The 15,713-nt window shown below is 54.5% G+C and overlaps 1 long non-coding RNA gene across 1 annotated transcript; it reads left to right on the forward strand.

Annotated features, from left to right (window-relative positions):
- The first annotated feature begins 1,246 nt into the window (after window positions 1–1,246).
- Window positions 1,247–2,839, forward strand: LOC130600172 (uncharacterized). The gene is made up of 2 exons (XR_008972390.1): window positions 1,247–1,366; window positions 2,622–2,839. It is a non-coding gene; the product is annotated as an uncharacterized LOC130600172 (long non-coding RNA).
- Window positions 2,840–15,713: the final 12,874 nt, after the last annotated feature.

Raw genomic sequence — 15,713 nt, forward strand, 5'->3', positions numbered from 1 at the left:
AAAAAAAGGGGGGGGGAATTTCCAAATCGCCCCCGAGAAATAATAATAATAATGATAATGATAATAATAATAATAATTAGAATAAACCCCCCAACCCAACCCCCCCCCTCGGTCCTTCCGGAGCGTCCCGGGAGCCGGCGGAGCGGCGGCCGCGCTGGTGGCGGGCTCTGCGGCAGCGGGCGCGGCGGGAGGGGTGCATGAACCCCCCCCCTGCAGCCGGCAGCCCCGGTGCCTCGCTGAGCTCCGCCGCCGCCACTCTCATGCTGTCCCCATCGCCAGCTTTGTCCCCCGCCTTAGTAATTCGCGCATCCTTATTCAGATTCGGTGACGTCGGGGGCCGCGTCGTCCCGGCCGCGGCCAATGGGAGCGCGGTCACCATGGCAACCTCTTAATTTATAGCATATCTAAATTGGCTCCAGCCTTGTGCTTGGCACAGAGGGGAAAAAAACAACGCGCCTCTATTGTTGAGGGTGGTTGTACCTGGGCCGGCAAGTGAGTACGCACCTGGCTGGGCCGGGGGGGCCCCCCGCGAACCACGCTTCCCCCCCCAAAAAAAACCTTTTCCTTTGCTTGTTTTCCTTTAGGGGGGTCCCGGGGCAGAGCAGCGCCAGGTTTGGGGCTTGATTTAGTCTTTTATTTTGATTTCATTTTAGGGTTGGTTTTGGAAGAGCAACAAGCGAGGAAAACGGGGCGGAGGGTGGATTTTTGGGGGGGGGGCAGGTGGTCACCCCGCGCAGCGTGGCAGGATGAAAAGTTGCCCTGGCTGCGCGCTGCGCGGAGGTATGCGCACACCCCCCCCCCCCCCCCCCCCCAACAACCGCCCCTTTCAGTCTTTGTCCCATGGGCTTTCCGCACTCCGCGTAAGTCGCTGGGGACCCCCGGGGGGGGGGCAGCGCCTCCGACACCGTTGTTTCTCCTTAATTCCAGGTGCGGCGGAGCGGTGGTGCTGGAGGGGACGGATGGAAGGACTGGAGCCGGTACAGCGGTTCTGGGGGGGGGGTGCTGCGGAAGGGGGTTATGGGGGCTCTCCCTGAGCGACGCGGCCGGTGTGCGGGGTAGCGCGGCCGCTTCTCCCTCCGTTTCCCCGCGGTTAGGGGAGGAAATGGGGTTGCCCTGGGGGTCGTGGGGAAGAGGAGGAGGAGGAAAGCGGCGGGGCAGGTGAAGGCCGGCTCTCCCGTCCCCATTCCCGTCTGTTCCTCTGCCGAAATGCCTAAATCTCTAATTGTTTGTGTTGTTTCCCCCCCGCGGAAACGTGTCCGGTAGCGCCAAAAAGAAGGAAAAAAAAAGAGGAGAAAGAAGAAAATCCACCCGCCGCGATGCGAGGAGATCGGAGGGGAAGTGGTGGAGGTTTTGTGTTTGCCCTCGGGTGGGGGGTGTGTGGAAAAAGCGAGAATCGAAATCTGAAAATGCAGAGAGAAGAGGGTGGGGGTAAGGAATAGAGAAAGGAAAGGGAAATAAGGAGAGAAAAATAGCGAAGGAAAGAGAGAAAACGTGTCCAAAACCAGTGATTTAAAAATAAAATAAAATGAGAAAGGAAAAGTAAAGGAGAGAGTGAATAAAAATAAATGAACGAAAACGAAAAAAAAAAGGAAGGAAAGAAGGAGAGACAGAAGGAAAAACGGACTGAAAACGAAGGAACGATAAGAGAAAGAAAAAGAAGGTAAGAAAAAAGAGATAAATGAAAGAACGAATAAATAAATGGAAATGAAGAAAGTAAGAAAGAAGGCGGAAATTAAGAAAAAATAAAGGAAGAGGAAAAATGAACGCGGAAAATAAATAGGAGGAAATGACGGCGAGAACGGAAAAGAAAGGAAACGAAAAACCAAAGAGCGAAGAAAAAGCGCCAGAGCGAGCGAGCGAGGAAGAGGAGGGAAAGGAAACGAAAGGAAACAAAGGCAGGAGGAAAAAGAAAAGAAAGGGAAGAGAGAAGGGAAGAAATACAACAGGAGGCGAGCGCATTAAAAAGGGAAGAAACGGGCAGGAACGGCGAAGGGATGTAGAGGGACCGGATCGGCCGCCGATCGCGGCCGCGCTCAAGCCGCGGCTCTGCCCAAGTTTGCGGGGCAAATGTTGGGGGGATTCTGGGGCCTCGGAGCGCTGCGGACCCCGGCTTTCGGGGAAGGCTCCTACGGGGTCCAGCAGCACCGGGGTCGGGTCGGCCCCGCTCGCAGCCGCCGCGGGTCTTTCATTCTCGCGGAGAGCCGCAGCCCCGACGGCGGGGCCGGGAGCAGCGTGCGGGGCCACGCCGTAACGGGCTCCTTGTGGATAACGGTATGGGCCATGTGCGGATGCGTCTCTTGTCCCCGCGCACTCCCTCATGGCCCTTGCTACCGGCTGGTGCCTTCCCCATCGGTACCGACAGCCGGGCCGCCCCCACTGCTGTCCCCTGTGGTGCAGGACTGGGGAGAGGATATCGGGGGTCCCCGATCCCCGCTGCCTCTCTCAGCGCCCTGTTTCGTTTGGAAGAAGAAGAATAAATAAAGCCGAGGAGGGGAAAAAGCCCCAAAGCCCCAAATACCTCCCCCCCCCTCCCGCCCCGAGCCCATCAGCCACGTTCTCCATGATACCAGCCTCATCATATCCGCCTATATGTAACTAATAAACCTATTGTGTTTTAACAGGGTAACGCACAGAGAAGCAGCGTCGCTTATGCGAGATGTTGATGGAATTTATGTATTAAAAAAAAAGAGAAAAGCCCCTTTTCAAGAATAAAGTGTATCAAGTTACAGCCCAGCAGACGGCAGAGGGATAAGTGAAACAGACAAAAGACAAACAAGATAATAATCTGTTTCCAATCAGTTAAGCCCTGTAGAATTTGTAATACGCGGTTTGCATATTCCCCCTGTGCTTTGTAATTAATTATCTATCTGCTAGGATGCTCCGCCGGCGACTCGGGTTGATATTTCCAACTCTTTTTGGTTGTAGGCCGGGAAGCGCGGAGGAAACGCGGAGCAGCGCGGAGCGGGGCCGAGCTCCGCAGCTTTGCCCGGCCCGCGGAAGCCGAGGCTGGGCGCGGTGGGAAGCGGAGGTTCCGCACCGCTCCGCGCTCCTCCGCGGGCTGCTGCGGGCGGGAGCGCGTTTGGGGAAGGAAGAGGCTTCTTCTTCCCCGCGTCCCCCTCCTTCCCCTTGGTAGGAGAGGGGGGACGGTGCAGGTTTTAACATTAAACAAACCCAGCAAGCATCTCCTCGCCGGGCCATAGGCGTTTCTGAGTGACTGCGTTACAAATTGTAAATTTAAATAGCTCACAGGATTCATTACCTCCCGCGTCTGATTTCACCCAGCCGTGAAAAATTGTCCTGGTGTACCACTGAGAAAGGGTTCGCTGCAAAGAGCCGCAGCCTAATCACCAGCTTTCTCTCGCCAACAAAAGTGTAATTATTTTGTTTTGGGTGTAAATATAACCCACGGTACAAAAAAAAAAGAAAAAAAAAGAGAGAGAGAAAAAGGAGAAAAAGAGATAAACCCCCAGCAGCGCCTGCATGCATTATAGGGGCGTTTAAAAAGATCCGTCCTAAATTAATACCAAGGTTAAAAGGGGAAGGCAGCTGGGACATGGAAATTTCCGTATTATTGGGGGGAAAAAGAGGGGGGGCGAGGTGCGTGTAAATGTGTGTGCGGGTTCACCCGCGGCAAACAATGCGCGGAGCCCCAAGCGGGCCCCCCCCCCCCCCCCCCCCCGCACCTTCTCCCCTCCATCTCTCACAATACAAGGCCCCGATGGAGGGGTTCTGGAGCGTCTCCCCCCATACGGGGTGCTGGGGAGTGGGGGTGCCCCGCGGCAGCTCTTTGCTAGCCGTGGGTGTTTCTGTAAAGGCGGGTGGGTGAAAAAGAAAGCGACAAACCCACACCACCCCCCAACCTCAAACGCAAACGAAGAGCAAGGGGAACGCTGGGTTTATTTATCTCGCTTTTATTGTTTTAAACGAATTCGCGGTTTCCTGCCCTCCGAGCCCCAGCGCGGGGCTTCGGGGGAAGAAACGGCACCAAACGGAAGGTGCTGCTGGTGCCGGCGGCGGGGTGAAGCCCCGAGAGAAGCAGCAGAAAGGGGAAAACCAGACCCGAAATACGGGGGGAAAGAATCCCACAGACCAGACCGAGTAAACCCCCGGCTCTGCCCTCGCCCCGCTCCCGGCCGGGCTTTCCCTGCGGTTCCTCACAGCCGTTTCAATCAGTTCCTCTTCTCCCTTGGACGGCGGTAATTGGAGAAGCGTTAATTGCCCCCCCGCCCCTCCGAGCTCCAGCCCCATCCCGAGCTCCGTTCTCCTTGCCCCAAGGCTGACTTAGCCCCATGCAACCCATCCCATCCCATCCCGGCCCGAGGGCCGTGTGGTTGCCGCTCGCCGCGGTGCCCAAGCGCGGGTGGGCGAAGCCTGGCTGTGAGCATCGTTGTGTTTGCGACAAACGAACCGGAGGCAGCCAAACCCAAAGCTTCGGAACTTATTGACTGGAGATGGGGGTGTTGGGACGGGATGCGCTGAAGGACTCGCTCCAAATTTCCCCGGGTGATCCCCGGCCCGCTCCAGCCTCCCTCCGAAGCGCCCGCCCCCCCGGAGGGGCTGCTCGAGTCGTTCCCACCCGCTCCCCCCGCCGCCTTGCCGCTAATGAGCGTGTGTGTTGACACGGCGAGGCGATGCCCCCGTTTGCTTTTGTTTGGGAGGTGTGAAAGAGGGAATCTGCATGAGAAAAGCCGGCGGCAACCGCGGAGCTCCGCATAGCAGCGGCGGGACGGAGCGAGCCGGTGCGTGGGGAGTCCGCGCTGGCGGGGACGAAACCCTCTGACTGGGGGGGGGGAAAGGGACGGGAATGGGGGGGGGGGTCAGGTCTGAAGCTGCAAAGGGAAAGGGAGCTCGTCCCTGTGCTCCCGTCGGGGCTGAAGCGAACTCTGTCGGGGGGTTTACCCCCGGGGACCCCCAAGCCTCGCGGGTCTCTGGGTGTCCCGGGGACCCCCAAACCTGGCGGGTCTCTGGGTGTCCCTGCCGGGCTGTGCCCCCCGGATCCTGTCCCTTGGATTTATAGTGGGAAATGGGGAGGGGGGAGCAGAGGGCCCGCACCTGCGGGCGGGATGAGGGGGCCGGGTTACAGCGCTCCTGCCTTCCAGTTAGCGGGCACCGGGGGTGACTCGGAGGGGGACACAGACAGGGATGGGCTGAGAGCGCCCCAAAGCCACGCTTCCCAATGGGGACAGGAGGGGCTGCGAGAGCAGCTCCCGGGCGGGGGGGGCTGGTTTTCCGGAGCAGGGCCGCCGCTGTGCCGCTCCCACATCCCGGGTGGGCTCGGAGCCCCGCTCCGGGACGGGTCCCGCTGGGCTCAGCCCCGGCATGGAGGAACCCTGCCGGGATAGCGGCCCCGACCCACCCCGTTCCCCCCTGCTCCCTGCCAGGCCCTGGAAGCGCGGCTCCCTTCGTGCCAGCCCCTGGCCCCTCCGGTCCCCAGAGTCCGGCGGCGCGGAGCTCTCCAGGGTCCTGAACCGTGCGGGCCCATCCGCTCCCGCCTGGCCCCGCGGGCACCGGGCACGGCTGCCCTCCGCCTTCCCCTCCTTCTGTGCCGCCTTCCTTCCCCCTCGCTCGCTCTTCCCCGCTCTGCTTTTCTCCTGTTATTTTCCTATTTTCTTTATTTTAAATTTTATATTTTTTTCGTTTATCTCTTTTTTTCCTTTTTTTTTTTTTTTTACTTTTCCAAAACCCTTTTCCTTTTTCTGTTTTCCCGTTTGTTCTGGGGATTTTTTTTTTTTTAACCGTTTTTCTCTCTTTTTTTTTAATTCTGGTTTTATTTTTAATTTATTTTTAGTTTTTTTTTTCAGTTTCTTTTTTTCCCTGTTTCCCTCCTTTTATTTTTTTCTCCTTTTCTTTTTTGTCTCTCAAATCTCTCCCCTTCTCTCGTTCTCTTTCTCTCTCCCCTCCCTCCTCCTTTCTCTTTCTCTCCCCCTATCCCGTTTTCCTCTCTCTGTCTCCCTCTCTTTCTCTCCCGCCCCTCCCCGCGCTGCTTTTCGTTTTCCCCTCTCATTTCACACACATCCAGCCCCGATCTCTCGGTTTCTCTCTGCTTTTCTCTCCTTCCCCGTTTCTCTCCTCCCGCAGGAAGCCACCTTTGCCAGCGAGACCGGAATTTCACGAGCAAGGCGTTACCGCAAGCAGAGGCTCACCGGATCCTCCCCGCCCCGGTGCCGGGCAGACGTGACCTGCTCAACCCCACGGGGACAGCGGCTCTGCCACGGGTCGGCACCGGCGGGGGCTCCGAGGGGTTTTCCCTCTTACAGCGGCTGCGATCAGAACCGAGACCCCGAGTGCGCGCCCGCCCCGAGCCGTGCACGAGTAGGGGGGACCCAGGCGGCGAGGAAACGAAGTGGCAAAGGCCGAGCTCCCGGGAGGCGATGCTCGGACGCGTCCCTCCTGCACAAACACCTCCATGGCCCCCCTGCCTGGAGCCTCGGGCAGGGCTCACCTGCCTACCCCCAGCCCCGACACCGCGGGGAGGGCCGGGGTCTGCCCCTGCCCGCCTGTGCGGCTCTTTGTCTGCCTCATCCTCTCCTGCACACACTCACGCCCCTTCCCTGAGCGCGCCCTTCGACCCGCACTGTCCCTTCATGTGTGTCCGTGTATGTGCATGTACCCCACTCATGCACACGCTTCCCTGCACACACCCGAACCTTCTTTTCCTCTGCCTCCCCGGCTCCCAAGCACATCCCTTGGGCAGGTTACATGCACACACACGCACACAAAACCAGTCCTCACAACACCCATCTCGGCAGCTCTGCCTTCTCTCATGTACCCAGGCTCTGTGGGAGCTGACACTGTCCCTCAGCCCCATCCTTTTCCACCAGGAGATGAGGTTTTCCTCTTTATTTAGGCAGGAAGAGAGAGCCCTTCCTGGGGTGGCCTTAGGGCTGTGAGTGGGGCTGAGTGGGCTCCAATGCCCATTTCACAACCTAGGCGAGAAGCCAGGGGCACCTCATGCTGGGCAGGGGTGTTGAAACTTCTCCATTGCCTCAGGGAAAGGGGAGACTGTGCCTGGGACCTCCCTAACCTCATCAGCTGCCCAATGTGCAGTGAGGCTCCTGGACTGTTACCGTCACCCGGGCACAAAGCCATGCTGCTTCCTTTCTCCTCTCTCCTTCTCCTCCATCCCCACTTGCTTTTGTTGTCAAGTCCTCACTAGAAATGCACAACCTGCTCTAATCTTAACCACAATCAGGACCACAAAAGCAGCCCCATCTGCTCTGGTCAAGGGATCTCCTATCAGTACCTGGGTACCTTGGACTTCCCAAGGTGCGAAGAGAGAAGACTTGGCAGCAGGATGCTGTGTAGGACTGTGAAGTAAGGTTGAGGGCTTAAAGGGGAGCGGGGTCCCTGTGGGCTCTTGGTTTCTTTCCATTATCCTTTAAATGCTTTTGCTGCTGTCGTTGTTGCTTTTGGAGCAGGGCAAAAACCATCATGGGGGAGCAAAGGTTTAGCTTTGACATTGGAAGCCACTTCTCACAGCTGGAGGTGGGGATGAGCAAGGGCCAGCCTTGGAAAGGCTTCTCACTTCAGCCACCATGTGGGATCCAGCCTTGAAGATGCTCCTCAGGGCAGCGGCACCCCCAAGGAGACCTCCATCCACCCAGGCCTTGCTGCAGGTGAGTCCTGGGGCATCCTCTGTGTGGGGATGCTTTTAACCCTTGCAGTACCTGGGTGGTGACAGAGCCCCCTTGTCCCCAGCACTGGGGCTGACTGGGCACTGTTCAAGGCCAGGCTGGACAGGGCTTGGAGCAAGCTGCTCTAGTGGAAGGTGCCCTTCCTGTGGCAGGGGTTGGAGCTGGATGAGCTTTAAGCTCCCTTCCAACCCAAACCGTTCTGTGAGTCTGTGATTCCGTGTTTTGGCCAGCTTCCTATGTGGGCTCATGTCAGTGAATTTGGCAGGGAATTCAGGCAAGGCTGTTGTGGGCTTGGTTATTATGAAAAGACAAGGTGTCTGCATGTGTATATGGAAGTGTGAAGGTACTGCACGTGTATGCACACAGATCCCCCTCTCCCCAAACCATGCCTGGGGTGCAAACCTTCCCCTGGCACCCCACGTCCTTCTCACGCAGCCTGGAGTGCTTCTACCCACTTGCACACCTATGTGTGCTCACATGCATGGCTGTGGGTGCAGAGGGAGCAGCGTGTCCCTCCTGTGCCCCCCTCAATCCCATCCCAGGGCAGCAATTAAAGAGGCCGTTTTCTCTCAGCCCGATTCTGCATTTGAAAGCCAGGGTGGGGATTAAATGGGGCAGCGGCAGCTTCAGGTCTTTGGCTCGCAAATGCTTTGTGCAACTTCCCTGGACAGAGCTGGGAGCAGCCCCTGGGCCTGGCTCTTCGTTTCTTTGCACTGGTGCATGAGAAGAGATGAACAGAGAGAGCAGAAGGCTGCACCTCTGAACTGTTCGGTCACCCCTGATGCAGAATTGTTCTTTGTTTTCCCTCGCATCCTCACCTCTAACCTGGTGAAAACCAGGCTGCAACCTGCAGGCATCAGTCCTATGGTGAGCCTGCTACGATTCCTTTCTTCCTTCCTCTTCTTTCCCTCTCCAGAAACATAAGGGATAAACACAATCATTTCAAAGAAGCGAAAGCTTCCCACCAGAGAAGCCAACAGGGACCTGCCGCGAAGTCCTGCTACGGTGTGTCACTGACACTGATTCAATCTGACACCCGGGTGTCTCCAAAGCCATCACATTGTATGCTGCAAATGTATATTAACATTAGTATGCATTGGCACAATATGGATCCATTATTCCAAATGCTTATGAGAACTAGGTGCTGCATAGGAGCAGCTGCTGCTTTTTAAGCCTCAGAGCGTCAATAGATTCATAGATTTTAGGGCCAGAAGGGACCCTGGTGATCATGGAGTCTGACCTCCCGTGGAGCACGAGCCTGCTAATTTCTGCATCCAGCCCCATCACTCGTGGATAAGCAGCAGCTTCCCCTGTGAAAGGCACCGGCTCAGCGATGGAGAAGTTGATGTCTCCCCCTTTTAAATCTGTTCCCTCCTTTTATCCCTCTCCTCATTAATCATAAAAAGGAAATCTTTAATTTCAAGGCTCAGCTTGTGTAGATCCAACTTCCCACCACTTGGTCCTCTCAGGTCCCATCTTCCCTCCCTTCCTCTGTACCAGAATGATGTTTTCCCCCTTTTGTTGAAGTAGTGGCTACATAGGAGAAAAGAAACGTTCCAGTGTCCTGGAATGTTGGCTGTTAAAGGATTGGTCCCTCTTATGGAGAGAAACGGGACCTGGGAAGTGTTCAAATGTGGGGTCATCCTTTGTGATGAAAAAACATTTAGTCTGTTTCAAAAAGTGCCAAACTGTATAAATGCATTTTGCAGCAAAGGAGTGATGCTGGAGACGGGTTTTGGGTTAAATTGCTTCTCTTGCTCCCAGAAAATGACAGAAGAGAATGAAAATCCATTAAATCAATGAAACAAAAAGAGCTGAAAGTCCTATGTTATGGTCACAAAACCCTTTCACATCAACACCTCCTCACTGATGGAGATGGGCAGTTATCATTCAAACCACCTCTGATCCCCACACCACCAATGAAATCTGAGCCTGCCTTCCTGCAGGGGTTTGTTCCAGTGGTGTTCCCCCATTTCCCCTTCATTTTAGGGATAGCAGCTCTGTCCCCCGTTGCCTTCCCATCCTGATGCCATCAGATGAGTGGTTGCATGCGCGGCGCTGGGCTGTCTGCACAAGCATGCCCTCAATGTTGGTTCCTCAGCCTTTCTGGAAACCTCCTGATGGGACCATTCATCCAGCTCCATGCTCAACTTTTAAAGCAGAAACTAGCTGAGAGGGCCTTCCTTTTTTTCCAGCAACATGACCCTGTGTTTGCTGCTGAGCATGTGGGATAGGAAGAATTAACAGCTGCAAGGCATTATTTGACAGGGAAAAAGGTGTAATTTGATGATCCTCAGTTCGTCCCTCATAAGCTACCTTGGGCTGATGCAATGCTATGAGCTGAAGTCACCAGGTAGGCAAGGGAGAAGAGACAGCCTCACCACGGGGGCTTTAGATATGGGGAGTGGAGGGATACAGCAGTGGACACAGAGTCTGCAGGGATGGGACAGCTTCCATGTGGCTGTATGGACTCGAGGAGCGGGATTGAGGCTGGGATGGGGAGCTGAGGTGGGACAAGCCAATGGACCTCTCCTATGCCCTTGTTTGGAGTAACTCCCAGTTCCTGCCCATGCTTCAAGATGGAAAGATTCACCATTCCCAAGGGAATGTCTTGGCTGACCTCAGGAGTTTTTTATCTCCTTGCTGAGATTACATGATGCTTTTGATAGCATTTCCTACATGAAACAGCTAGTAGAAGACCAACATGAAACCAACCCCTTTTCATATGCTCAGGTGAAGGTAGTAGAGGTACGATATAAGAGAATCTATACTTCTTGCAATGAGTTATCCTTGGAACTCTTTGCTGCAAGAGCTCAATGGAAACTGGACAAGCTCATAGGAGAGAAATTCCTTGAAGGATGTTAGGAATACTAAATACACAGCTGGCTCCAGTGATCCCAAAGAGCATCCATTTGTGCAGGCCTTCCTCTGATGGCTCCTTGTCTCTCCTGGTAACAGCATTGTGAGTGAGGTCCTTTCCTTGGTTCCTTCCTCCTTTGCTCTTACAGGATGTTCGGTTTTCCTTCAGCTCAGTATTTTGTCAAGATCTGAGAAACCAGGGAACAATTGCATTCCTCAAAAGGATGTCTCCAAGCAGGTCTCCTCCTATCCCACCTTGCATGAATAGCTTCTTTCTTGGCTGCTAAGCTGAATCCTGGTTTGCCTTTTCTGTTCCATTGCTTGGCTAATGTCACAGCAGAAATATCCCTCACCTCTCATAATCTCTGACAATGATGAGAGGAAATGAAAAGAGATTATTTAGTATCATTTTTTCCCCTTCTACTGGATGTTTCATGTAGGAAACACTTTCAAAGACGACGGATGAATGGCACAACCACAGAAATTAGAGATGGAAAAGACCTTTCAGGTCAGGCAGTCCATTTCCTTGTGAGTGCAGAAAAGCTTCTGAGTGCAGACAGATTCTTTTCAAGGACTTTGTCCAGTCTGAACCAACTTTAACAAGAAAGCTTCAGCTGAAGTCCATCCCGAGGTGGCTGTAAGCTGGGAGAGGGATGGGTTTCATCTGAGGGATCCTAAACTTTGTTCCAAGGGAGACGTGGATCTCTGCTGAGGGGTCCTGAGGAGATGCTGTGGAGTTGAGTGCATGGAGCAGCCGGGTGGTCTTTGCTGGAGCTGGCCCCTGTCCCACCCCAACAGCAAACCATGGGTGATTGCATGGTGCAGATCCCAGGGGTGTGTGAGCTGCGGTAGCGTTGCTATGGGGTGATGGACAGCAGATCTGCTGTGGCTTGTTGGGTTGGAAGCCAAGGGCCCAAGCTGTGTGGCCATGGGGCCACCTTGAGTCCCTTTCAGCAGCTCCGTTCCTCAGTTTCCCCTTGCTTGTTTGGCTGGCTGGGCTCTCTGCTGCTCGGGGCTCTGTGCATGGGGCCAGCACAATTCATCCTATGAATGCCGAAGAAACCATTCCCACCATTCCTAAGCTCGGAATTCAGTATCCTAGGCCACCTTCCCAGCTGTGGAAAACCTTCCTGGAGGTCAAGCTCCAATTAACTGACAATGCAGGAAGAAATAAAAGGGAAAAGATATGCTCAGACATTTCATCTCCACTTGGAGTCACTTCACACGCAGCCTCGGGGCTCTCAGCCCAGCTCCACATGCCTCCAAACCCCCACGGATGTGTGAGCAACTGGGGGACATGTGAACCCAAATAGCTGCTATTTGGGTAGCACATAGAAAACCACAGAAAACTGCTCCCCTTTTCCCAGGGAAGGAAAGGGGGAACAGGAAAAGCAGGGAAGGGAAAGGGAAATAAAGTCTTAGTGATGCTGATGTTCAAAGGAAGCTCCGGTGCAGGGATTTGCTGTTGAACACAGAGTATGGGCTGTGTGAATTCCCTCTTTTCTTACAGCATGACTCTGTAAATCCTTATACTTACTTTTTTGGGGGTGATTTTCACCACACAGGATGTCACCAAGCATGGGATGCAGGCAAGAGGGGCCTTTCTAATTAACCCAGGAGGAAGAGCATCCTTCTCGCCTGCTCTGACCCCACACTGTCAGGGATGGAGCAGGACTGCCAGAGCTCACCTAGAAACGGTGCCTTAATCCCGCTCCCCAAATTCCCCGACCCCTGATCCGCACACAGACAACCATTTTAAAGAGACAGTGCCACGACGTGCCACCTCCTTCTCTTAAGTGGTCACCTGCCAGCTTCGACTGAAGGCGTAATTACCATCCCTGAGGCCTGATCCATCTTATTCCCCTTGAAGTCGATGAGGAAACCTCCCCGACTCTGCTGGAAGCAGCGTTAAGATCCTCCCCCCCCCCCCCCCCAATCTCTTTTCCCAGGATTTATCTCCTTGCGAGGATGGAGGATCTACCCAGTGCTGCGGCCGGGGATGGAAGGGTCCGCAGGGAAGCATTGCCTTGGGGAGCTGGTGAGAGGGAGAGAGAGAGAGAAGAGCAAACACAGGTCCATTAATCCGCAGTTAGTCTGCCTTTTTTGTTAGGGAGATGAACTTGATGAGTTAATTAAGCCACAGCCTGTAAAACCAGTTTATTTGCATAGCAAACTCCTGGGCCAGTGCGCTGTGAGCGGGCATAGACGTGCAGACAATTCCAGGGAAATTACAGCCTCATTAATATGCTAATCTGGTTGCAGGCCTGGAACGAGTTTTGGGTTTGCGGTGCTTGATGAGGGGGGGTCCGGGGGGGTTGTTGCTTAGCAACCCTTTCCTCCAGGTAACCCTTCTCTTCCTTGCCCTTGATATCCCCCAAGGATTGCCAGGGAAGGAGGGGGGGGCTCTGCTGTCACGCAAGGGTGAGCCAAGTGAAAGGAGAAGATGGGGATGGGGGGCTCGAGCCTCTTATAGCACCCAGGCACACACCCCTGGACAGCGGTTGGGGGCTGTACATCCTTCTCCCCCCCCAAATTGGGGTACAGAAGAGATGGTTGCGGATGTCTGTGTGTGCACATGGAGGTGGGCATGGGGCTGGTGAGGAGCGCTGCAGCCTCCCGGCATCCAAGATGCTGGCCATCAGTGGTCCCCAGCCGTGTGTCCTTATGGCTGCTTCCTCCCGAGGGTCCCAGCGACCTGCAGTGGTCACCCCTTGGTTTGTGCTACCCAGCCCTTTGCTGAGCATCCCTCTCCATCAAGCAGTGCTTCTCCAGACTGCCCTTCCCGTGTCTCCTGCCAGTTGCCCTGTATCCCTGAGTGTCCTCCCAGAACAGTGCAAGCCCAGTGCTTCTTGCCTATCCCAGTTTCCTGCAGCACTGGTCAGGATGGGAGCACCAGGCATCAGACAGGGGGATGCAGCACCTCTGCCCCATCAGCCCCTACAGCTCCTGGAGAGCTCCATAAGGCAGGAAGGGGACTGTGTCTCTGCCCCGGGTTGGCTGCACTGTTGAGACCTTCCTCCTGCACCTTAACCTGTAGTAACACATCATGGGAGCAGAGCATGCCTCCTTCACCTATCCCATCACCAGCTACCAGGAGAAGGGATGTGTCCTGGGTGTTCTGGAGTCCCACAGTGCTGGTGTCCACCAGCCTTGGGCCACACAGAAAAGCAGCACTGCAGCTCCTGTCTTGCTGTGGAGGGGGAGGCTGGATTAGGAGATGCTCCACATCCCTTCTAGACTGCTTCTCTGCTCTGCGGTGAGCTGGGGCTCTCTGGTGGAGCCTGACTGAATGCCAAAGCTTTGTGACTTTCTTCCCAAGCACTGTTGTCCCTGTTGTGGTGCTCTCACAATCCGGAGGTGATGGGCAAGGCCCAAGGCTTTTCACCCGGCTCTCCCAATAGCCCAGCCTTTGCCATGCTCAGCATCTGCAGACACCTTGAGGCGTCGCGTGGGTGCAGACAGACAAACACCAAAAGCCCTTTAAGTTAGACCCAGTGCCTGCAGGACAAGGCCAGACCTGGAGACTCAGGGCTGATGGAGATGTCTCTGTTGGATCCATCCACTGCCTCTGTCTCTAGACCACTCTCCACCACTGAGCTCCTCAGTCCACATGAATCTAGGCCTAGCTGCAGTAGGAATTAGATACCTGAACAGCTTTGAATCTGGGGGCCCTTTGCTGACCAAACCTGGCTTGTTCAACGAGAGCTTGTGCTGGGATGGATGAGGCTCTTTTCTCTCCATAGCTTTGCCTTGTGATGCTTGGGAACATCCACTCTATTCAGTCGCCAAGCCAAAAGCCCTTATTTGAAGTGTGAACAAATATGCCAGGCAACAAGTTTCTGCATCAGCTCTTTTCCTGCCAAAAAGCACTCCCGACTTCTTCTTCGGAGGCCAATTCCCTGGATTGCTACTGGAGACGCCGATATGAGGAAGGGAACTGTTGCCTTCCTACCTCGAGAGTCCCGGTCTCCAGGGCTATCCATCCGTTAACCTTCATGAGCTCAAATATTTATTATTCATATTACCCTGAAATGTGCTAAAAAGATGAAAAAAGGAATTAATGTGCCAGATCTTGCGTCCACCTTTTAGCTTATTACAGTGCTAAAGCAGTATTAACATTTACAGTATGTGAGCTCTGCTTTGCTTGTGCCTGAGGCCAGGGGGTTTAAGCCAGTGCCGAAGTTAATAGCAAGCACTGGTTAGAAGCAGCCCATTATATCATAAGGTTGGAATTTCACTTGGGCAGTGGCCACTGGCTCTTTCCCATTGGGATGCAGTGCCTTCCTCTAGATCCCTTTCTGCTCTGTTGCCTGCTACAGCTCGCTCTCCCTCTCGTATTTAAACAAGAAGAGAATGGGGTGGAAATGGTGGTTTTGTTCTCAGCACTGGTGAACTGAAGGGCATCATGTTTGCCAGAAGATAACTGGTTCAGACTCTGGCTGAGAAGCCTTACATTCCCTCCTGGGTTGATCCTAGGAGGTGCCATTCGGTTGGAGGTATTTCTGGGTCCTGTTCCATCTGCTGCGTTGGACACGCCGGGCTCCTCCTTTACAGCTTGAAAGTATTGATTCATCTATCATACATGTGTTCTGCTTAAGGGTGACTTTATGAGCATCTTCTGTCTCCTGTGAGGAAGGATCTGCCTGTAGAAGCATGTGAGGAGCCCCGTGGTGCAGCGGCTGCGGTAGGGTCTGTTGGGGTGCCTGCTGGGGAGCATGGCGTTGCATGGTAGTGGTGATGGGGCAGATGTGCCCCTGCCTCAGAGATACTCTTGTTACCCTGCAAAGCCCTGGCTCTTGCAACCAGCTCATACCCCCAAAGAGAGAGGGTCTTGTGGCTACCAAAACTCACCTGGCTCTGCCACGGACCAATTGTTGGGGCTTCAATCTAACCAAAAGGTTGAATGTCTGCTTGACATACAGTACCTTTGCTCACACCTCTTAATTTCACCAGGATGCAAGCAAACACCCACAGCCCAAGGAAGAACATTTCTGCCTTGGTGCACTCATTCCATTGAGGTAAGCCTCCCAGCCTTGAAGGCAATGGGTGTCAGGGGCCTGTGGGCAATTACAGGCTTCAATAGCTCTGACCAGCCTCACCTGGGGTCTCCTTCCACACCCTCTGCCCATGGGCAGGAGGTCTATTTAAGCCCAGGCCTGGGCTTTTGTTCTCCTCTTGAGCTTTGCTTCAGCCTTGTCCATGTCTGGTTATCGACCCTTT

Source organism: Pezoporus wallicus, unplaced genomic scaffold (genome assembly GCF_028554395.1).
Source record: "Pezoporus wallicus isolate ANWC-B61680 ecotype Strahan unplaced genomic scaffold, APGP_CSIRO_Pwel_v1 contig_6401, whole genome shotgun sequence".
NCBI classification, from domain to species: domain Eukaryota; kingdom Metazoa; phylum Chordata; class Aves; order Psittaciformes; family Psittacidae; genus Pezoporus; species Pezoporus wallicus.